Here is a 23,101-nt window from a genome sequence, read left to right as displayed (position 1 = left end):
AGCTGATCTATTGCTGTTCCTCGAATCCTCCAGGTACTGCTTCCCTCTAGCCACTCTCTCCAAAGGTTCTTTCTCTAGATGTATGCTTGGCTAAAGCTTCAATTTTCTCAAGTCTTTGCTCAAATTTTGTTCTAGAGCCAGCCTTTCACCAGTGCATTAAAGCCAATTATTAAATATTCAGTGATTTTGCAAGCCACTCTTCAAAAGTTTGGTAGCTTGAAATTGATCATATGGGAGTATTCGCACCACTGAAATAAGGCTCACTCTCATCACCCTATTTAAAATCACAATTTTCATACTTTCATTCTTTCTTAACTCCTGATTTCCCTTATCCTGCTCTACTTTTTCCTCTTTTATTGGAATAAAGTAGATACACACTATTATATTGGTTTCAGATGCACAATATATTACTCCATAATTATAGACATTATACACTTGTTGTGCAAGCATCTAGTCCAATCTTTGCTTATGGGGACCTAAGCAATGAGTGACTCTTGGCCTTCCCAACAGGCGACTTAGTTTTCAAATGACTCCAGCATGTTGACCTGATAAAGAATATTTGAAAAATGTAAAGAGATGGCCAAAAAAAGCACCAAGTAAATAACATGCTCATACAGTTTTTCCTTGATCAGATACTGAGATATCTGGCACGCCAGGAGGAGTGAGTTTGTGCTTTTAAGTGTTCCCCTATTGATCTTTCATGTACTCCCTGGCCAAGATGTAGTTTAAAGTCATTTTCATACTGTAATTTGAGGGATGCCAAAACATGAAATTATACCCACTTAAAGAATTACATTTCTCTAGCTACAAATGATAAAATAAACATATTAAGTTCATGCACTTTGCTTGTGTTGACACAATGGTATTTTCTCCAAGGTCAGAAAAACATTTTGGAAATATGAAGCATTATATTAATACTTAATATGTTGGGAAATAATAGTTTATATAAAACTAGAAGTTTTACACAAAAGCGTATCAAACCAAATGGGAGGGAACTCTTTAAAAAAGACAAATTATAAATGTACCTTATCCTTTTTCCAGGCACCTTCAAATTCAACTAAATACCTGAAATCCTTTTGAAGAGTCTTGAACATGTTTCTCAAATTATTTTATTTTTGTAAATATAGAGAAGCTTGCCCAATTTTAATCTTTTTGGTTTATTACAATGTCTATGGGGGAATCATTACAGATTAATAAAGTAAAACCTGGAGTGGGAAGGGATTCATACTGCAAATCAGACTGCATATCAGAAATAAAATTGAAAATATTTTGTAATGAAGATCCTAAATCTGTGAACTCTCATAAATCTAGTATGAACAACTTAACAGTCAGGTAGGGACATCTCTTTAGTAAGTCCCAGGCTTACGGAATTCTACCATTCCAAGTTCTTTTTCAGATTACTCACAGTCATTTCTGCCGACATTACAATGGACTCTTTTCAAAATCCTAGGCATTTATTGTTCTAAAGTGTATCATAAAATCTTAGATCAACCTGCTAGCCTAAAGTCTCTGATACTTCATGACTGAAGCAAATACCCCATGGTTTCTGCAAGTCATCACTGTGGTCCCTCTGTCCTCTGAGCCCAAAGGCCCTGAGTCTAGTTCAGCACTCAAGCCGGATGACAGAGAGCTTGCTGATACCTAGGGGTAGGGTCAGCAAAGGTTTAGGGTTTGTGGCTTTTAGTTTGATCATTATAGCTCCAAAATTGTTTGTCAGTTACCTATTGTGTGAGTCATGTGTTGAGGCTTTTTATCAGTTAGCAATATATTCTACTGTAGATAAGCGAAAATCTAACTATGACAGTTTAAACAATTAAGGGTGTTTTGTCCCCTCATATCGTGAATGTCAATGGATGGCTGCCCAAAGCTGGTGCAGATGTTCGACAATAGCGTCTGGGATGCAGATCCTTTGCTGTGCTTAGCATTCTGTCCTTCATTTGCATGCTTGTCATTTCTTCGTCACAACACGACTGACATACCAACAAGCATTATGTCTACCTACCAGGCAAGAAAAAGGAAGAGGGGCAAAGATCTATGCCAGCCATGCATGTTCCTTTTTATTAAGAAAGAAAAATCCTTTCTAGAAGCTCAGACTTCCTCTTATATCATATTGGCAAGAAATCAGTTGCAAGACTTCTTCAGGATGAATAACCGACCAAAGAGAATCTGACAGCTGCAATGGTATAGACCAAGGATGATTTCCTCCTTTGCCTAGGGTAAGAAAGAGAAGCACTTGGTACCACAAGCATCGCCTAAGCAATCCAGGGCTCTGTCCATAGGGAGAGGTTACTGGGGGTTGTGCAGGCAATGGACAGATGCTTTCATATCCACAATTCTGCCTCATTCCTCTTCAAATTAAATCACTATCATTAGTAACCAGCACATAAAGCCAAAGTTTAAAGCACAGCTGTGCTGAGCTGAAGACACGCTTGCATCCACTTTTACCTGCTACCTAGGTTTTAGGTAGGAAGGGTTCTAAATGACATCCACACTTACTGACAACTTGATTTGTAAATATACCTCAGTTTCATGGTATAAATGAAGTATAATACTTAAGACCTTGGCATAGATTCTCAGTTCTGGCATCTTCTAGGTATGGGACTCTTGGAGGCATGTCAGCGAAACTTCAACGTTCTTATTTGTAAAGCAAGAATATGATTTCCTTTGAGGTCCTATGCCATAGTGTGGTTGTAAAGATTAAAATATTTAATTGTGTAGCACAGAGACTGGCATTTCATAATTGTCCATTATATGTTTGCAACTGGGATGGGTCAGAATTTACTATTCTTATTTCTGGGACCAAATGAAGGATTGAAGTGACCTCGACTTACTGTTCACTGTGTTGTATACAAGGTGGCAGGAAGGAGGAGAAGCCTTAGTATGTCCAGTTCAGAAATTTAGGCATCAGTTAAGTTAATAACTAATTTACTTATTTTTTTATATTAGCCTATTGTTCATCTGTCATGTAATTACAAAATGTAGGAGCAAATAAGCCCTTCTTGCACACGAATTGGGACCTCATAGGAATCAGAGCTGTTCCAGGAGTTTTTGGGAGACAGAGAGAAGTGGGATTTGCTTGAATGTCCATTAAGCCAGTTGTAATGTACCTGCATTTTAAACTTTAATGTGAAAGCAAACTCCTGCATATAAATAAATTCATAGATACCAATCAAATTCTAAGCTATTGTCTATAAAGGGAGAGTTCATTTTTTAATGATATTTGTAAGGCAGTCATATTAAACACAGAGCAGACCCCACCTTGAGCCCATTAGAACAGGTCACCTGAGAGCTTCATTTCTAAGTTAGCATTGCAGAAATTACACTGGTCACCTGTCATAAAAGCAAATCATGTAAATTGATCACAGATATAAGATAAAAAGAAAAATAAAATTATTCAAAGGGCAAAAGGAATTACATATGAAACACAGAGCTTCAGGAGCATTGTAGTGATTTAAATCAAGAGACCTAGAGTGGTTCAGGCACTGCTCATGACTTTCAGATTTTGTTAGTCTGCTTTTCAAAAATGTTAAAATAACCCTCCCAGTGAAACATGCCATGCTACTGGGATTTCACTCAATACCACAACAAGTTCATTAAGAAGAAAGCCCAAGACAACCAAGAGACTGTCCAACAAACTTTACTGAACACTTATCCTGTGTGGCACACTATGGGAAGGTTGTAGAAGGTAAATTTTATTTCTGGCCATTTAGTTTTTTAAAGCTCATGCTGGAAACTGCTAAGTAATTGCCTTCTTTCTTTGATGTTAAAATGTAAAATCTGTTACAGCTTTTAGACAAGTTTTCCAATGGATTAGAAGGGGAAAACATTTGCAGCTACAGAGCATTCCAAAGGGTGGAAGACAGCTTCCTGGGATTTTTCTCTAGAATTTGAAAAATCTAATTATTGCATTTGGGAAGAAACAAGTGGGAAGATTATTACAGAGCTTCGCTATGTTCATTACTTAGATAAAATAGACATCTTTATATAAAATATGTTCGTCCTGTTCCCCCCAGTGTTCATATAGTTTCTATATCCCCACTGATGGGGATATAGAAGTTGTTGGCTTGTCTCCATCATTCTGAGTGAGAGCTCCTGGTTCACAATCCAGTTCCTCAGTGTAGTTTCACTAGCATTCATTATGCCAAGAGAAGCTATTACCACTTCACTTTCTGTGACATCACCCTTCTTCCAGCTTGGCTTCCCTAAACCCACAGTTTGCAGTTCCTTTTGGAGTAAAGAGTGCCAACAATGTGGGCTTACTTTAGCCAAAAGCTGGCTTTTTAAACTGTTCCATACTCAGTAGTTACTGCTTTCCCACACAGCGCCCTGTGTAACCAGCCAATTCTGGCCACCCAGGCCTGTCCACCATCATGTTTTCTCACTTCCTCTTTCCACCATTGTACAACACCAAATTTTTTCTGATCAGTGTTAACAACCAATGCTTCAAATATCCATCTTTTACACTAACACCTGGTAGATCTAAGAAACTGCAGGTCTAATGGCAGCACGCTGGGGAAGGCTTCCTTACTAGAAGAGTTCTTTTCTGTAAGGTAACACAAGGGTATTTACATTTGTCCTATAAACACCATGTCTCCACCCTTGCTCATCCAATACAGAGAATAATCCTTATTAAGAAATACTTAAATCCCTATTAAGCAGTACTTAATCTTATGAATTCTTATTGACCTGTTCATAAGCTGTACCTTTATTTTTCTTGTCTTTCATTTATGAGGTTTTGTGTAATCTATTTTTTTTTCCTTTTGTAGCTTTGCGGTAGCTTAACAATGAATTATCCATGTTCAGGCATACCTTGGTCTATTTAGTCTCACTTTATTGCATTTTTTGTAGTTACTGCATTTTTATGAGTTGAAGGGGTGTGGAAACCTTGTGTCAAGCAAGTCCATCGCTGTGATTTTCCCAACAGTATTTACTCACTTGTGTCTCTGTGTAACATTTTGGTAATTCTTTCAATATTTCAAACTTTTTCATTATTGTTGTATTTGTTATGGTGATCTTTGATCATTCATCATTGATATTACTATTATGCGTATTTCGGGACCCCATGAACCGAACCAATATAAGATGGGGAACTGAATTGATAAATGTGTGGTTCTGACTGCTCCACCCACCAGCTGTTTCTCCATCTCTCTCCCTCTCCTTGAGCTCCTATTCCCTGAGACACACGGGTATTAAAATCAGGCCAATTAATAACCCTACAGTGGCCTCTTAAGTGTTCAAGTGAAAGGAAGACTTACATATCTTTCCCTTTAAATGAAGACCTAGAAATGATTAAGCTTAGTGAGGAAGGTTTGTTGAGAGCTGAGATATCCCAAAAGCTGGGCCTCTTGTAAAATCTAGGTCTCTTGTGCCAAACAGTTAGCCAAGTTGTGACTGTGATGGAGAAGTTCTTGAAGGAAATTAAAAGGGCTACTCCAGTGAACATGGATGATAAGAAACCCACAACATTCCCTTAAACCAAAGCCTAATCCAGAGCAAGGCCCTAACTTTCTTCAGTTCTGTGAAGGCTGAGGGAGGTGAGGAAACTGCAGAAGAAAAGTCTGAAGCTAGTAGAGGTTAGTTCATGAGGTTTAAGGACAGAAACCATCTCTATAACAAAAAAAGTGCCGATGGAGAAGCTGCAGCAAGTGATCCAGATGATCTAGTTAAGATCATTCATGAAGGTGGCTCCACTAAACAACAGATTTTCAATAGACAAAACAGCCTTCTATTGGAAGAAGGTACCATTTAGGACTTTCATAGCTAGAGAGAAGTCAATACTGGACAGGCTGACTCTTGTTCAGGGCTAATGCAGCTGGTGACTTTAAGTTGAAGCCGGTGTTCACTGACCATTCCGAAAATCCTAGGACCCTTAAGAACTATGCTAAATGTACCCTGCTTGTGCTCTGTAAATGGAAAGACAAAGTCTGGATGATGGCACATCTGTTTTCAACATGGTTTACTGAAAATTTTAAGCCCACTGTTGAGACCTACTGCTCTGAAAAGAAGGATTCCTTTCACAGTATGACTGCTAATTGACAATGCACCTGGTTGCCCAAGAGCTCTGATGAAGATGGACAAAGAGATTAATGTTTTTTTCATGACTGTTAACACAACATCCATTCTGCAGCCCATGGATCAAAGAGTCATTTTGACTTTCAAGTCTTATTATTAAAGAAATAAATTTCATAGTGCTATAGCTGCCACACATAGTGATTCCTCTGATGGATCCCAGCACAGTAAACTGGAAATATTCTGGGAAGGACTTAGCATTCTAGATGCTACTAAGAACTTTCATGCCTCATGGAAAAAGGTCAAATTATCAACATTAACAGGGGTTTGAAAGAAGGTGATGCCAATCCTCATGGATAACTTTGAGGGCTCAAGATTCCAATGGAGGAAGTAACTACAGATGTGGTGAATATAGCAAGAGAACTAGAATTAGAAATGGAGCCTGAAGGTGTGACTGCATTGCTGCAATTTCATGATAAAATTTTAACAGATGCAGGTTGCTTCTTGTGGATGAGCAAAGAAAGTGGTTTCTTGAGATGGAATCTACTCCTGGTGAAGATGCTGTGAAGATCGTTGAAATGATGGTAATTGATTTAGAATATTTCATAAACTTGGTTGATAAAGGAGAGGCAGGGTTTGAGAGGATTGACTGATTCTTAAAAATGTAAAATGTAAATGTAAAATTCTATCAAACAGCATTGCATCCTACAGAGAAATAATTTATGAAAGGAAAAGCCAATCAATGCAGCAAAAGTCATTGTCTTATTTTAAGGAATTACACAGCCACACAGCCTTTAGCAGCCCCTACCCTGATCAGTCAGCACTCATCAACATCGAGGCAAGACCCTTCCCAGCAAAAAATGTTACAACTCAATGAAAGCTCAGATGATGGTTAGCATTTTTTTTAGCAAATAAAGTATTTTTAAATTAAGATTTCTATGTTTATTATAGACATAATGTTATGGCACACAGTAGACTACAGTGTAGCATAAACATAACTTTCACATGCACTGGGAAACCAAAAAATTCATTTGACTCACTTTATTGTGATATTTGCTTTATTGCAGTGGTCTGAAACTGAACCCACAATATCATGAGGTGTGCCTGTACTGAATGCTTAGGAAGCCATTCAGTCTGGAAATGGCAGTAGGTAAGTTATCCCCTGTTAGCCAAAAGTTGTAATCCCACCACCAAAACCCCTAACAAAATAGTAAAGTCAATATTCAAGAAGGATGTGAATTATTTAGCTCTTTCCTACTCATATTTTAATTATTTCCAATACTATTAGTGCACTAACATGCATTTAATAAAGTTGTCTTTAACAATTTTTGCAGCTAGGGCTAGATTGACATTGTGGGTACCCTAATTACTGATGACCACTTCAAACTGACTTAAAATATTTCATGATTTTATTCAATTTAATATTTCGACTTAATTTAATATTTTTGTTTTAAACATTTAAAAACATTTCTTTAGGAGAGTTTGAGGTAAACTCATTCGCTATTAATACATTTTATCTTCATAATTAGGACTATATTACTTGGACCGAACACAACAGAATATTTCAAATTATCAAACAGGAGATTGTCTGTTTCACAAATTTTCCATTACTTGTTATTGCATAAAATCAGTCACTTACAACCACAAAAGATAGAGATAATGTTTAAATTTTCTTTTCCACCATCTGCCCCACCCCTACTTTCTATGGAAACAAGCTATTTCCAATTTTTCATCTTTGGTTTTCTTTTATGATTTCTGAAATGAATATATTCTTTGGAAGCAAATTAAATGGTTTCCATTTTTAAGCAAAAATGGAAAAAAAAAACAAAGATGAATCACCTGTTTCCTGCTAATCTGCTCTGAAACTCCTCACTTCAGGAGCCTTGCGAGTCCTGGGAATGAAGGCCTGTAAGAGGCACCACATAACCTTACATGAATCTGTGGCAAAACGCTGCAATAGAGGCAGGCTAGTGAGAGTGATGAGTGTGTTTTATTTCCACTCTGGAGTGCTATCTGTTTCAGGGAAATCAGGGCCAATTGACCTGTTGCCGGTCATGTAAGAGGGCCCATGTAGAAATCTGTGTTAGCTGGCATCATATTACTATTTTTTCCAGTGATATTTTAGTACCTTTTATAGTTGGCTTCCAAAGCAGCTGCCTTGTTAAGATACCTCTTAATATGATTCGGCTTACAACAATCATGGTTATCGAATTAACATTCCGGACAGTACTTCTATCTAATGGCAGGGAAACCCCACTCTGGCAATTGCAAAGGGCAGATGCTCTTTGTAAGAAATCCCCAGCTAATACGCAGTGGTGTTACATCTCTCATATGTTAATCTTCACAGGCTTCACAACTTCTTAAAGCCTTGGAAAGCTAGGCTACTCCTTTCGATGTGGTTGGCTTCCATTGAAATAATTCAGTAGACCACAGATTTTTTCCCCTCTGTTAGTTGATGGATATAAGGAAACATTTTTCTACTAAAATTTCTTGATTCAATGCAGATGAATAGGAAGGAAAGAGATTTCATCTTCTACTAGAAGAAAGATTATTATTCATAGTAAAGGTAATATATAGCTCCTCCTTTTGAAGATTTTTCTACAGTGATGGTATAGAACAGAAGTTTGTCCTTAGCTCATTAAGCTTTCTTTTCTAAAGCATTTTCTGCTCTCCTGGTGCTTTCCCTTCATGTGGTCATAGATACTTCTACCTTCTACCTTCTGCTTGCACACACTACCCTGCGGCTACAGGAGTTCAAGTTTAATGCATGGTCGCCTCTAAGGGTATTTGTATTGTTTCTTATGAAGTTAATGACTTTCTTCATGTTAAATGCTGTCTGATCAGAACGGTGACAATTTGGGGCAGAGGGCTGAATAGTCCTGATAAGACAGTTGAGGAATTGTGTTGGCATGCAGTCCCATGTAAGGGTTTATCAGATTTGCCCAGTAGATGCTCACAACAGCTTCCAGTGTGGAAACTGGCTCCATCCAGAGAAATACTGAAGCAAAGCAAAATGATTTAAAATATGGTGATATGTTTGAGCACAGAAACAAGTTTTCTTGGTCTTTCCTACCAGATATGCCAGTGACTTTGATAAGGATTGTTGTGTGGGTCCAGACTATTGATAGTGATGCTATCACCCCCGGAATACTCTTAGGCAGTCTCCCCAGCCACTATTATTTGCAAAAGCCCCCACAGACATTTCCCCCATGGGGGCTGATGTGGTGGCTGGAACAGCTTTTGTGGTTCTTTTTATGACTTTTGGATGTACTTCAGCAAAAGCCATCAGGGGACTTTGAGGAACGAGATTTATTACTCCCAAGTCCTGGAGGGTACATGGCATGAGGACTGAGAGTCACACAGCAAGGTCATGAATAGAGTGCCCAGAACTGGGGCTCTGCTTTTATTAGGGTCTGAGAGGTGTCTAGGGTTTTGTGAGTTCACTCTTATTGGCTAATTTAAAGCACAGGAGCAGGAATTATGGCACAGGAAGGGAGAAGTGGGGCCACTCAAGCAGTTCTAGAATACTCAGCACTTTCTGACGGAGAGAATTTCATGGGTGGGGTGGCCTAATTCCTTATCTGGATGTTTTGTTAGCAGCTGTGTCATAGACCTGACAATATGTTTATTTAAGATAGGTATCTGTTGAAATGGATGCCTCAGCAATCAAAAGCTTAGTCAGGCACTCACCCTACCAGGATATTTGCTTTATTTATTCTCCGAGCATTATATATAAAAGCCTGTAATGTTTGTATACGTTTTGTGTAAAATAATGGTGCAATAAATAATATCAAAAGTATCTTGTGAATATTGGAAATTAAACATTTGTACTACCACTTTCAGAACTCTTAGTCCAGCATTTCACTTAGGACATTAAATTTGCTAGGAAGAGTGAAGCCAAAAGTTAAATGAGAATTATATGAATGAGCTATTTGCTGCCAACGTTCTTTCCAATCTGCCCACCCACAGTTTTTTACTCACCTTAAGAGTTCTCTAATTCTGAACTTTCCTCAGAAGTTTTATAAAAAATCTAGAATTTTTTTTATTGTGGTAAAATATACATAATATAAAATTTACCACTTCAACAATTTTTAAGAGTACATTCACATGGCATTAAGTACATTCACATAATTATGCAACCATCACCACTGTCTATCTCCAGAACTTCTTTATCTTTTGCAGCTGAAACCGTACCTATTCAACACTAAGTTTCCTCTTCTTTCAGCTGCTGGCCACTACCATTCTACTTTCTGTCTCTAAGAATTTGACCACTCTGAGAAACTAATATTCATGGATCATACAACATTTAACTTTTTTGTGACTCGCTTATTTCACTGATCAGAATGTCTTCAAGGTTCATACATATTGTAGCATGTGTCAAAATTTCATTTATTTTAAAGGCTAAACTATAGTCCCTAATATATCTTTGCAACATTTTGGCTAATCCATTCATCTGTTAGTGGACACTTGGGTTTCCTTCACCTTTTGGCTATTGGGAATATTGCTGCTATGAACATGGGTGTGCCAACATCTCTTTGATATCTTGCTTTCAATTCTTCTGGGTAAATACCCAAAATTAGAATTATTGGATTATATTCTATGTTTAATTTTTTGAGGATTGCTATATTGTTTTCCACAGAGGCTGCACCATTTTACATCCCCACTAGCAATGCATAAGCACTCCAATTTCTCCTATTCCTTTCTGACATGTTATTTCCTATGTTTTGTTTTTATAAGAGCCACCCTAGTGGGTGTGAACTGATATCTCATTGTGGTTTTGATTTGCATTTCAGTGATGACTAGTGATACTGAACATCTTCCCATGTGCTTATTGGCCGCTTGTATATCTTCTTTGGAGAAATATCTATTCAAGTTCTGTGCCCATTTTAAAATAAAGTTCTTCGTTTTTACTTTGTTGAGAAGTTGTAGGATTATTTATATATTCTGGATATCGATTCCAAATCACATAGATGGTCTGCAAATATTTTCTCCAATTCCATGGTTTGTTTTTTCATTTTCTTGATAGTGTCCTTTGTTGCATAAAAGATTTTAGTTTTGATGAAGTCCAAATTATCTGTTTTTTTCTTTTTTCCTGTGCTTTTAATACCATATCCAATAAATCATTGCTAAATCCAATGTCATGATTTTTCCCTATGTTATCTCCTAAGAGTTTTATAGTTTTAGTTCTGATGTTTAGGTCTTCATCCATTTTAAGTTCAGTTTCATATATGGTGTAAGGGTTCACCTTTCATTTAATTTTATTTTTCCATGTGGAAATCCAGTTTTCTCAACACTGTATGTTGGAAAGACTGTCTGTCCTCAGTTGTATGGTCTTTACCCTTGTTGAAAATCAGTTGTCTTAATATGTGAGGGTTTATTTCTGGGCTCTCTGTTCTAATTCATTGGTCTCTATATATGTTATTGTTATGCCTGTACCACTCTGTTTGATTACCATAGCTTCATAATAATAAGTTTCAAAATCAGGAACAGTAATAGATTTTACGTCTTCATGATTCAGTCTTGCTACACTGTGTGTATCTAGAACCTTTTCCAGGTTATCCAGAGTGTTGGAAGTCAATTGTTTACAGTATTATAATCCTTTAAATTTCTATAAAATAAGTAATATCCCCTCTTTCATTTCTGATTTTAGTTATGGGTATTCTTTTTTTCCTTAGTCAATCTGCCTAAAATTTTATTGATTTTGTTCATCTTTCCAAAGAACCATCTCTTGGTTATATTGATTTTCTCTATTGCTTTTCTATTCTCTATTTTATTTACCTCTGATCTTACCTTTATTATTTTCTTTTCTGCTAGGTTTGAATTTAGTTTGTTCTTTTATTTTTTGTTTCTTAAGACATAAAGTTAGGTTGTTGATTTAAGTCCTTTTTTTCTTTTCAGTGTATATATTTAAGTTATAAATTTCCCTCCTACTACTGCTTTTACTGCATTCCATATGTTTTCATCTGTTGTGTTTGCTTTATATATTTAGGTGCACTGGTGTTTTATATATATATATTTATAGTTGTTATATCTTCCAGGTGATTTGACAATTTTATCATTATATAATGTCGTTTTTTGTCTTGTGACAGCCTTTGGCTTAAAATCTATTTTGTCTGATATAAGTATAGCCATCTCTATTTTCCTAAGGTTGCTATTGGCATGGGATATCTTTTTGTATCCTTTCACTTTCAAACTATGTGTATCCTTAGATCCAGAATGAGTGTTTATAGATGCTCATAACTGGATCCTGTTTTTTTTTAACAGATTCTGCCAATCTGTATCTTTTGATTGGGGAGTTTATTTACATTTAAACTAATTACTGATAGGGCAGCACTTCATTTTTCATTTTGTTGTTTGTTTTCTATATGTCTTATAGCTTTTTTTGTCACTTAACCCACTATTGACTTTATTTGGGTTTCACTGATTTTTTTTAAGTGACACTTTTGATTCCTTTCTCATTTCCTTTTATGTATATTCTATAGATATTTCCCTTTGGATTATATATAATATCCCTAAGTAATGACAGTCTCTCAAAAATTGATATCAGCTTAACTTCAAATGCATATGAAACTATTCTTTTATGGTTCTCCCCTATTATGTCAGTGATGTCACAATTGCATGTATATATTTTGTTTACCCACTAACTGTAGATATATAGTTATTTTTATGCATTGTCTTTTTTTTTTTTTTAATAATTATTTTTTATTGAAGGGTAGTTGATGCACAGTATTACATTACATTAGTTTCAAGTGTACAACACAGTGATAAAACATTTATATACATAATTCTAGGTTCCAGCTATCACCCTACCAAGCTGTTACAATATCTTGACTATATTCCTTATGCTATACATTACATCCCGGTTACTTATTTATTTTACCATTGGAAGTCTGTCCCGTTTTTTTTTTTTTTTTTTTTTTTTTTTTTTGTGAGGGCATCTCTCATATTTATTGATCAAATGGTTGTTAACAACAATAAAATTCTGTATAGGGGAGTCAATGCTCAATGCACAATCATTAATCCACCCCAAGCCTAATTTTCGTCAGTCTCCAATCTTCTGAGGCATAACAAACAAGTTCTTACATGTAGAACAAATTCTTACACAATGAATAAGTTACATAGTGAACAGTACAAGGGCAGTCATCACAGAAACTTTCGGTTTTGCTCATGCATTATGAACTATAAGCAGTCAGTTCAAATACAAATACTCATTTGGTTTTTATACTTGATTTATATGTGGATACCACATTTCTCTCTTTATTATTATTATTTTTAATAAAATGCTGAAGTGGTAGGTAGATACAAGATAAAGGTAGAAAACATAGTTTAGTGTTGTAAGAGAGCAAATGTAGATGATCAGGTGTGTGCCTGTAGACTATGTGTTAATCCAAGCTAGACAAGGGCAATAAAACATCCATGTATGCAGAAGATTTCTCTCAGAACGGGGCGGTGAGGTTCTAAGCCTCACCTCTGTTGATCCCCAATTTCTCACCTGATGGCCCCCCTGCGACTGTGCCTGTCTTAGGTTGTTCCTCCCTTGAGGAATCTTACCTGTCTCTGGCTAACCAGTCATCTTCCGGGGCCATACAGGGAAATGTGAAGTTGGTAAGTGAGAGAGAAGCCTTATTGTTTGAAAAGGTTAGCTTTTTACTTCTTTGCATATTTATGCCCTGTAGCTTCTATGCTCAGCATTTGTCTTGAGGTATCTTTACCACTTGGAAGAATTATGATACTCAGTAAATTTGATATGAGGCACGAATTCTATTTAAGGGTTGTAATTAGGAAGGAAGAAGAAAAGCTATAGAAGTAGCAGGCGGAAGAAAACATGGGAAGATTGATTATTTCTTTGACATATCTTCTTGTAGAGTAACTTCAGCATGTATAGGTTTTAAGCTGCTACTTAAATTGCGCACACACATTAACATAATAGGAGTATAGTTACATAACCAAAGCATATCTGTAATTACCAGCCATCTGCAGTGAAACCAAGAAAACCAGTTAGGCACCTTAGGCATTTGTGAAAACTTATCTATGATATGGTGGATATTGTCCAACTGAACTTGAACAGTCTGAGAGAAATCAGACAAATTAAAACAACCCATTCCTGGGGAATGTTCACATCCCTTATGTTCTTTTAACAGTAAATAGTCTGTAATTGTAAGATTTTGGAGCGCTACAATTTGCACTTCTCCTGATTCTTGGTTGAGTTCCAACAGTATAGATCCAGTCAAATTTGTTGTTTTACTGAATGCACAGGCCAGCTTAGATATCTCCTTCCTCATTCCCATGGCAAGTCCAGGAACCAGTGGGATGAGTGCATCTACAGCTGTAGCAGTGCGTGGATCTTTGTTGGGGTTTTTTGATGATCATCTTCTGGCATGAGTCTTCCAGAGAGTGCTGATGTTGGAAGTTCTTTTTCATATCGTATCTTAGTTCATTTTCAGGGTAGCCCAATTAGGCTTTGATCTTCTGTATAAACACAAACAGACCCTTTGCCTACACTTTTATGTGCCCTTCATAGCCCTCTGTAGAACTCATTGGAGGTTACCACACAGGAACTGCCCTTTTTTTGTTTTTGTTTTTGTTTTTGTTTTTGGTATCACTAATCTACACTTACATGACGAATATTATGTTTACTAGGCTCTCCCCTATACCAGGTCTCCCCTATAAACCCCTTTACAGTCACTGTCCATCAGCATAGCAAAATGCTGTAGAATCACTACTTGCCTTTGCTGTGTTGTACAGCCCTCCCGTTTCTCCTACCCCCCCATGCATGTTAATCTTAATACCCCCTACTTCTCCCCACCACTTAACCCTCCCTTCCCACCCATCCTCCCCAGTCCCTTTCCCTTTGGTACCTGTTAGTACATTCTTGAGTTCTGTGATTCTGCTGCTGTTTTGTTCCTTCAGTTTTTCCTTTGTTCTTATATTCCACAGATAAGTGAAATCATTTGGTATTTCTCTTTCTCCGCTTGGCTTGTTTCACTGAACATAATACCCTCCAGCTCCATCCATGTTGCTGCAAATGATTGGATTTGCCCTTTTCTTATGGCTGAGTAATATTCCATTGTGTATATGTACCACTTCTTCTTTATCCATTCATCTATCGATGGACATTTAGGTTGCTTCCAATTCTTGGCTATTGTAAATAGTGCTGCGATAAACATAGGGGTGCATCTGTCTTTCTCAAACTTGATTGCTGCATTCTTAGGGTAAATTCCTAGGAGTGCAATTCCTGGGTCAAATGGTAAGTCTGTTTTGAGCATTTTGATGTACCTCCATACTGCTTTCCACAATGGTTGAACTAACTTACATTCCCACCAGCAGTGTAGGAGGGTTCCCCTTTCTCCACAGCCTCGCCAACATTTGTTGTTGTTTGTCTTTTGGATGGCAGCCATCCTTACTGGTGTGAGGTGATACCTCATTGTAGTTTTAATTTGCATTTCTCTGATAATTAGCGATGTGGAGCATCTTTTCATGTGTCTGTTGGCCATCTGTATTTCTTTTTTGGAGAACTGTCTGTTCAGTTCCTCTGCCCATTTCTTAATTGGGTTATTTGTTTTTTGTTCGTTGAGGCGTGTGAGCTCTTTATATATTCTGGATGTCAAGCCTTTATCGGATGTGTCATTTTCAAATATATTCTCCCATACTGTAGGGATCATTTTTGTTCTATTGATGGTGTCTTTTGCTGTACAGAAGCTTTTCAGCTTAGTATAGTCCCACTTACTCATTTTTGCTGTTGTTTTCCTTGCCCGGGGAGATATGTTCAAGAAGAGGTCACTCATGTTTATGTCTAAGAGGTTTTTGCCTATGTTTTCTTCCAAGAGTTTAATGGTTTCATGGCTTACATTCAGGTCTTTGATCCATTTTGAGTTTACTTTTGTATATGGGGTTAGACAATGGTCCAGTTTCATTCTCCTACATGTAGCTGTCCAGTTTTGCCAGCACCACCTGTTGAAGAGACTGTCATTTCCCCATTGTATGTCCATGGCTCCTTTATCAAATATTAATTGACCATATATGTCTGGGTTAATGTCTGGATTCTCTAGTCTGTTCCATTGGTCTGTGGCTCTGCCCTTGTGCCAGTACCAAATTGTCTTGATTACTATGGCTTTATAGTAGAGCTTGAAGTTGGGGAGTGAGATGCCCCCTACTTATTCTTCTTTTTCAGGATTGCTTTGGCTATTCGGGGTCTTTGGTGTTTCCATATGAATTTTTGAATTATTTGTTCCAGTTCATTGAAGAATGTTGCTGGTAGTTTCATAGGGATTGCATCAAATCTGTATATTGCTTTGGGCAGGATGGCCATTTTGACGATATTAATTCTTCCTGGCCACGAGCATGGGATGAGTTTCAATGTGTTAGTGTCCCCTTTAATTTCTCTTAAGAGTGACTTGTAGTTTTCAGAGTATAAGTCTTTCACTTCTTCGGTTAGGTTTATTCATAGGTATTTTATTTTTTTTGATGCAATTGTGAATGGAGTTGTTTTCCTGATTTCTCTTTCTGTTGGTTCATTGTTAGTGTATAGGAAAGCCACAGATTTCTGTGTGTTGATTTTGTATCCTGCAACTTTGCTGTATTCCGATATCAGTTCTAGTAGTTTTGGGGTGGAGTCTTTAGGGTTTTTTATGTACAGTATCATGTCATCTGCAAATAGTGACAGTTTAACTTCTTCTTTACCAATCTGGATTCCTTGTATTTCTTTGTTTTGTCTGATTGCCGTGGCTAGGACCTCCAGTACTATGTTAAATAACAGTGGAGAGAGTGGGCATCCCTGTCTAGTTCCCGATCTCAGAGGAAATGCTTTCAGCTTCTCGCTGTTCAACATAATGTTGGCTGTCGGTTTATCATAGATGGCCTTTATTATGTTGAGGTACTTGCCCTCTATGCACATTTTGCTGAGAGTTTTCAACATGAATGGATGTTGAACTTTGTCAAATGCTTTTTCAGCGTCTATGGAGATGATCATGTGGTTTTTGTCTTTCTTTTTGTTGATGTGGTGGATGATGTTGATGGACTTTCGAATGTTGTACCATCCTTGCATCCCTGGGATGAATCCCACTTGGTCATTGTGTATGATCCTTTTGATGTATTTTTGAATTCGGTTTGGTAATATTTTGTTGAGTATTTTTGCATCTATGTTCATCAGGGATATTGGTCTGTAGTTTTCTTTTTTGGTGGGGTCTTTGCCTGGTTTTGGTATTAGGGTGATGTTAGCTTCATAGAATGAGTTTGGGAGTATCCCCTCCTCCTCTATTTTTTGGAAAACTTTAAGGAGAATGGGTATTATGTCTTCCTGGTATGTCTGATAAAATTCCGAGGTAAATCCATCTGGCCCGGGGGTTTTGTTCTTTGGTAGTTTTTTGATTACCGCTTCAATTTTGTTGCTGGTAATTGGTCTGTTTAGGTTTTCTGTTTCTTCGTGGGTCAATCTTGGAAGGTTGTATTTTTCTAGGAAGTTGTCCATTTCTCCAAGGTTTCCCAGCTTCTTAGCATATAGGTTTTCATAGTATTCTCCAATAATTCTTTGCATTTCTGTGGGGTCCGTCGTGATTTTTCCTTTCTCGTTTCTGATACTGTTGATTTGTGTTGACTCTCTTTTCTTCTTAATAAGTCTGGCTAGAGGCTTATCTATTTTGTTTATTTTCTCGAAGAACCAGCTCTTGGTTTCATTGATTTTTGCTATTGTTTTATTCTTCTCAATTTTATTTATTTCTTCTCTGATCTTTATTATGTCCCTCCTTCTGCTGACCTTAGGCCTCATCTGTTCTTCTTTTTCCAATTTCGATAATTGTGACATTAGACCATTCATTTGGGATTGCTCTTCCTTTTTTAAATATGCTTGGATTGCTATATACTTTCCTCTTAAGACTGCTTTTGCTGTGTCCCACAGAAGTTGGGGCTTAGTGTTGTTGTTGTCATTTGTTTCCATATATTGCTGGATCTCCATTTTGATTTGGTCGTTGATCCATTGATTATTTAGGAGCATGTTGTTAAGCCTCCATGTGTTCGTGAGCCTCTTTGCTTTCTTTGTACAGTTTATTTCTAATTTTATGCCTTTGTGGTCTGAAAAGTTGGTTGGTAGGATTTCAATCTTTTTGAATTTACTGAGTATCTTTTTGTGGCCTAGTATGTGGTCTATTCTGGAGAATGTTCCATGTGCACTTGAGAAGAATGTATATCCCGCTGCTTTTGGATGTAGAGTTCTATAGATGTCTATTAGGTCCATCTGCTCTACTGTGTTGTTCAGTGGTTCCGTGTCCTTACTTATTTTCTGCCCAGTGGATCTATCCTTTGGGGTGAGTGGTGTGTTGAAGTCTCCTAGAATGAATGCATTGCAGTCTATATCCCCCTTTAGTTCTGTTAGTATTTGTTTCACATATGCTGGTGCTCCTGTGTTGGGTGCATATATATTTAGAATGGTTATATCCTCTTGTTTGACTGAGCCCTTTATCATTATGTAGTGTCCTTCTTTATCTCTTGTTACTTTCTTTGTTTTGAAGTCTATTTTGTCTGATATTAGTACTGCAACCCCTGCTTTCTTCTCACTGTTGTTTGCTTGAAATATGTTTTTCCATCCCTTGACTTTTAGTCTGTACATGTCTTTGGGTTTGAGGTGAGTTTCTTGTAAGCAGCATATAGATGGACCTTGCTTTTTTATCCATTCTGTTACTCTGTGTCTTTTGATTGGTGCATTCAACCCATTAACATTTAGGGTGACTATTGAAAGATATGTACTTATTGCCATCGCAGGCTTTTAATTCGTGGTTACCAAAGGTTCAAGGTTAGCCTCTTTAGTATCTTACTGCCTAACTTAGCTCGCTTATTGAGCTGTTATATACACTGTCTGGAGATTCTTTTCTTCTCTCCCTTCTTGTTCCTCCTCCTCGATTCTTCATATGTTGGGTGTTTTGTGCTGTGCTCTTTCTAGGAGTGCTCCCATCTAGAGCAGTCCCTGTAATATGTTCTGTAGAGGTGGTTTGTGGAAAGCAAATTCCCTCAGCTTTTGTTTGTCTGGGAATTGTTTAATCCCACCGTCATATTTGAATGATAGACGTGCTGGATACAGTATCCTTGGTTCAAGGCCCTTCTGTTTCATTGTATTAAATATATCGTGCCATTCTCTTCTGGCCTGTAGGGTTTCTGTTGAGAAGTCTGATGTTAGCCTAATGGGTTTCCCTTTATAGGTGACCTTTTTCTCTCTAGCTGCCTTTAACACTCTTTCCTTGTCCTTGATCTTTGCCATTTTAATTATTATGTGTCTTGGTGTTGTCTTCCTTGGGTCCTTTCTGTTGGGGGTTCTGTGTATTTCCGTGGTCTGTTCGATTATTTCCTCCCCCAGTGTGGGGAAGTTTTCAGCAATTATTTCTTCTAAGATACTTTCCATCTCTTTTCCTCTCTCTTCTTCTTCTGGGACCCCTATAATACGGATATTGTTCCTTTTGGATTGGTCACACAGTTCTCTTAATATTGTTTCATTCCTGGAGATCCTTTTGTCTCTCTCTATGTCAGCTTCTATGTGTTCCTGTTCTCTGATTTCAATTCCATCAATGGCCTCTTGCATTCTATCCATTCTGCTTATAAACCCTTCCAGAGTTTGTTTCATTTTTGCGATCTCCTTTCTGGCATCTGTGATCTCCTTCCGGACTTCATCCCATTTCTCTTGCGTATTTCTCTGCATCTCTGTCAGCATGTTTATGATTCTTATTTTGAGTTCTTTGTCAGGAAGACTGGTTAGGTCTGTCTCCTTCTCTGGTGTTGTCTCTGTGATCTTTGTCTGCCTGTAGCTTTGCCTTTTCATGGTGATAGGAATAGTTTGCAGAGCTGGGATGAGTGATGGCTGGAAGGACTTCCTTTCTTGTTGGTTTGTGTCCCTCCTCTCCTGGGATAACAGCGACCTCTAGTGGCTTGTGCTGCGCAGCTGCGCGCAGACAGGGTTTCTGCTTCCTGCCCGGCTGCTATGGAGTTAATCTCCGCTGTTGCTGTGGGCGTGGCCTGGCTCGGGCAGCTACTCCAAGATGGTGGAGTCGTGTTGGAGCAGGAGCTGCTGGGAGGCTATTTATCTCCGTAAGGGGCCTCCCTGCTCCCTGCAGCCCAGGGGTTAGGGTGCCCAGAGATCCCCGGATTCCCTACCTCTGGATTAAGTGACCCGCCCTGTCCCTTTAAGACTTCGAAAAAGCACCCGCCAAAACAAAACTACGACCACCAAAAAAAAAAAAAAAAAAAAAAAAAAGAAAAAAATTTTTAAATTAAAAAAAAAAATTTTTTTTAATTAAAAAAAAAAAAAGGTGGTCGCTCTTTTTTCTTTATTCTCTGGTGCCAGCCTCAGGCCTCTGCTCACCGGTCTTTCTGCCCTGTTTCCCTAGTATTGGGGTCCCTATCCCTTTAAGACTTCCAAAAAGCGCTCGCCAAAACAAAACAGCAAAAACCAAAAAAAAAAAATGGTCGCGCGCTCTTCTTATGTCCTCCGGCGCCCGGCCTCCAGTGCCCGCTCACTGTTCTTGCTGCCCTGTTTTCCTAGTATCGAGCGCCCTGCACTCTGGCCCGGATGGTTGGGGCTGGGTGTTTGGCAGTCCTGGGCTCCGTCTCCCTCCCGCTCTGCCTGCTCTTCTCCCACCGGTAGCTGGGGGGAGGGGTGCTCGGCTCCCGCGGGGCCGGGGCTTGTATCTTACCCCCTTCATGAGGCACTGGGTTCTCTCAGGTGCGGATGTGGTCTGGATATTGTCCTGTGTCCTCTGGTCTTTATTCTAGGAAGGGTTGTCTTTGTTATATTTTCATAGATATATGTTGTTTTGGGAGGAGATTTCCGCTGCTCTACTCACGCCGCCATCTTCCGCCCCTCTGTATGCATTGTCTTTTAAATCATATAGGAAACAAAAAGTGGGGTTATAAACTGCAATCTAAAAATACTATTTTAAAATATTTGTGTATTTATTTACCTTTCCTAGGTACTTCTTATTTTCATATGGCTTCACCTTACTGTCTAGTTTCTGTTCATTTCAACTTGAACAATTTCCTTTAGCATTTATTGTAGGGTAGGTTTAGAGGTAATGAGCTCTATTCAGATTTTGTTCATCTGTGAATATCTTAGGTTTTTTCCTCATTTTTGGAAGATAGTTTTGGCAGATTCTTGGTTGAAAGATTTTGTTTTGGTTTTTCTTGAAGCAATTAAACTATATGATTCCACTTCTTTCTGTCCTGGCAAGGTTTCTGCTGTGTAGTCCACTAAATCTTATTGGGGATCCTTTGTACATAACAGGTTGCTTTTCTCTTGCTCCTTTCAAGATTTTCTCTCTTTTTTTGGCTTTTGACAGCCTGGTTATAATGTGCCTAGCTGTAGGTCTATTTGGGTTTGCTCTACTGGGATTTCATTGAGCTTCTTGGATTTTAATATCTATGTCTTTCCTCAAATTTGAGAAGTTTTCAGCCATTATTTCTTAACATAATCTCTCTGTCCTCTTCTCTCTATTGGGGAATCTCATGTGTGCATGTGTTTACCTGCTGACGTCCCGTAAGTCCTTTAGGCTCTGCTTGCTTTTCTTCTTTTTTCTTTCTGTTGTTCACACTTGAAAATCTCAAATGACCTGTCTTTGAATTTGCCAGTTCTTTTTCTGACTGAGTTGGCTGGTGAACCCCTCTAGTGAATTTTTCAATTCAGTTATTCTATTTTTTAGCTCCAGAATTTCTTTTTGGACTTCTTTTTATAATATCTCTTTGTTGATATTCTCACTCTGTTCGATTATCATTTTCCTAGTTTTAGTTCTTTGTCCATGTTTTCCTTTAGCTGTTTGAGCATATTTAAGATAACTGTTTTAAAGTCTTTGTTGAGCAACCCTGAAGCATGTGTTTCTTCAGAGACTGTTTCTCGAGGTTTATTTTGTTTCTTTACATTAGCCATGTTTTCCTATTTCTTTATATGCCTTGTGATCTTTTTTGAAATTTGGGCATTTGGAAAAACAGCCATTTTCCCCAGTCTTTGCAGACTGGCACAGAAGACATTTTACTAATTATGAACTTCTGAGTCTTGAGGTGATCTTAAGGTTTTCTCAAATCCTTTCTAGGTATCTGTTCTGTCAGGGCCTGTGTGTGTGCTCCCACAACCCCTTATTTTACTGGTTGCTTTTAAATGCCTTAATTTCCAAAAAAGTCACACATAAACTATTTCTTGGGGCCTAAACTATTCTCTTGCATTTCTCTACCCATGACCCATCTCTTAGTACCAGGTGTCCACAAGTCTGAAGTCTTTTTGAAGTTTTTACATACTGCAGTGCCCATTGCTGTCTTCTACGTCTTTCAGTCTGAGATCAAAACTATGCCATTTCCTGTCCAAATAACTTGATCAGGTCCAAGTCAGGCAAGATAGTTTACAGTTCCTGGGGCAGCCCACAAATCTGCCAGAACTTTGCAAACCATTTCTACTCTGCTCTGTCCAGCCCAAGGGAGGGAACAGGGAATTAGACCATGTTATGAACTGAATGTTTGTTCTCTCCCATCCCCAGTTCATATGTTGAAGTCCTAAGCACCAGTGTAATGGCATTAGGAAATGGAACCCATGGCAAGTTAGGGTTAGATGATGTCATATGGATGGAGCCCCCATGATAGGATTAGTGCCCTTATAAAAAGAGAAATAGACACCTGAGCTTCCTCTACCCACCATGTGAGGATATAGCAAGAAAGCAGTCATCTTCAACTCAGGAAGAGGGTATTTACCAAAACCCCACCGTGCTGACAACCTGACCTCAGACTTCCTAGCCTTCAGAACTGTAAGAATTAAACGTTAATTTTTTCAAGCCACCCAGTCCATGGTATTTTGTTAATAGCAGCCTGAAAAGACTAAGGCAGGCCACTTCCTCCTGATTTTGGTACAAAGAGTTATGCAAATATATGGAGAAGCAAGGAAAAAGTGTGTGAAACACAGATATTTCCTACCATTTTGAATGTGGATTTTTCTTGATAGGGTATTTGCTTGGTTGCTATAGATCTTTAGATTGTTTCCACAACTCCTACGAAGTAATATTCATCTCCGTGGTTGTTTATTTGATAATTCTGCAGAGGAATGAGGGTCTAGAGAGTCTTAGTCCACCATCTTTCA

The 23,101-nt window shown here is 38.0% G+C and overlaps 1 long non-coding RNA gene across 3 annotated transcripts in view; it reads left to right on the top strand.

Annotated features, from left to right (window-relative positions):
• Positions 1-23,101, top strand: part of LOC130684290 (uncharacterized) — a 203,586-nt gene that overhangs the window by 58,785 nt on the left and 121,700 nt on the right. For all 3 annotated transcript variants that reach the window (XR_008998507.1, XR_008998506.1, XR_008998505.1), the window contains exon 2: positions 7,077-7,159. This is a non-coding gene — a long non-coding RNA (uncharacterized LOC130684290). The remainder of the gene's footprint in view (positions 1-7,076; positions 7,160-23,101) is intronic.

The sequence above is a fragment of the Manis pentadactyla genome, chromosome 7 (assembly GCF_030020395.1).
Source record: "Manis pentadactyla isolate mManPen7 chromosome 7, mManPen7.hap1, whole genome shotgun sequence".
Lineage (NCBI taxonomy): Eukaryota > Metazoa > Chordata > Mammalia > Pholidota > Manidae > Manis > Manis pentadactyla.
This window is presented reverse-complemented; position numbering and strand designations above follow the sequence as displayed.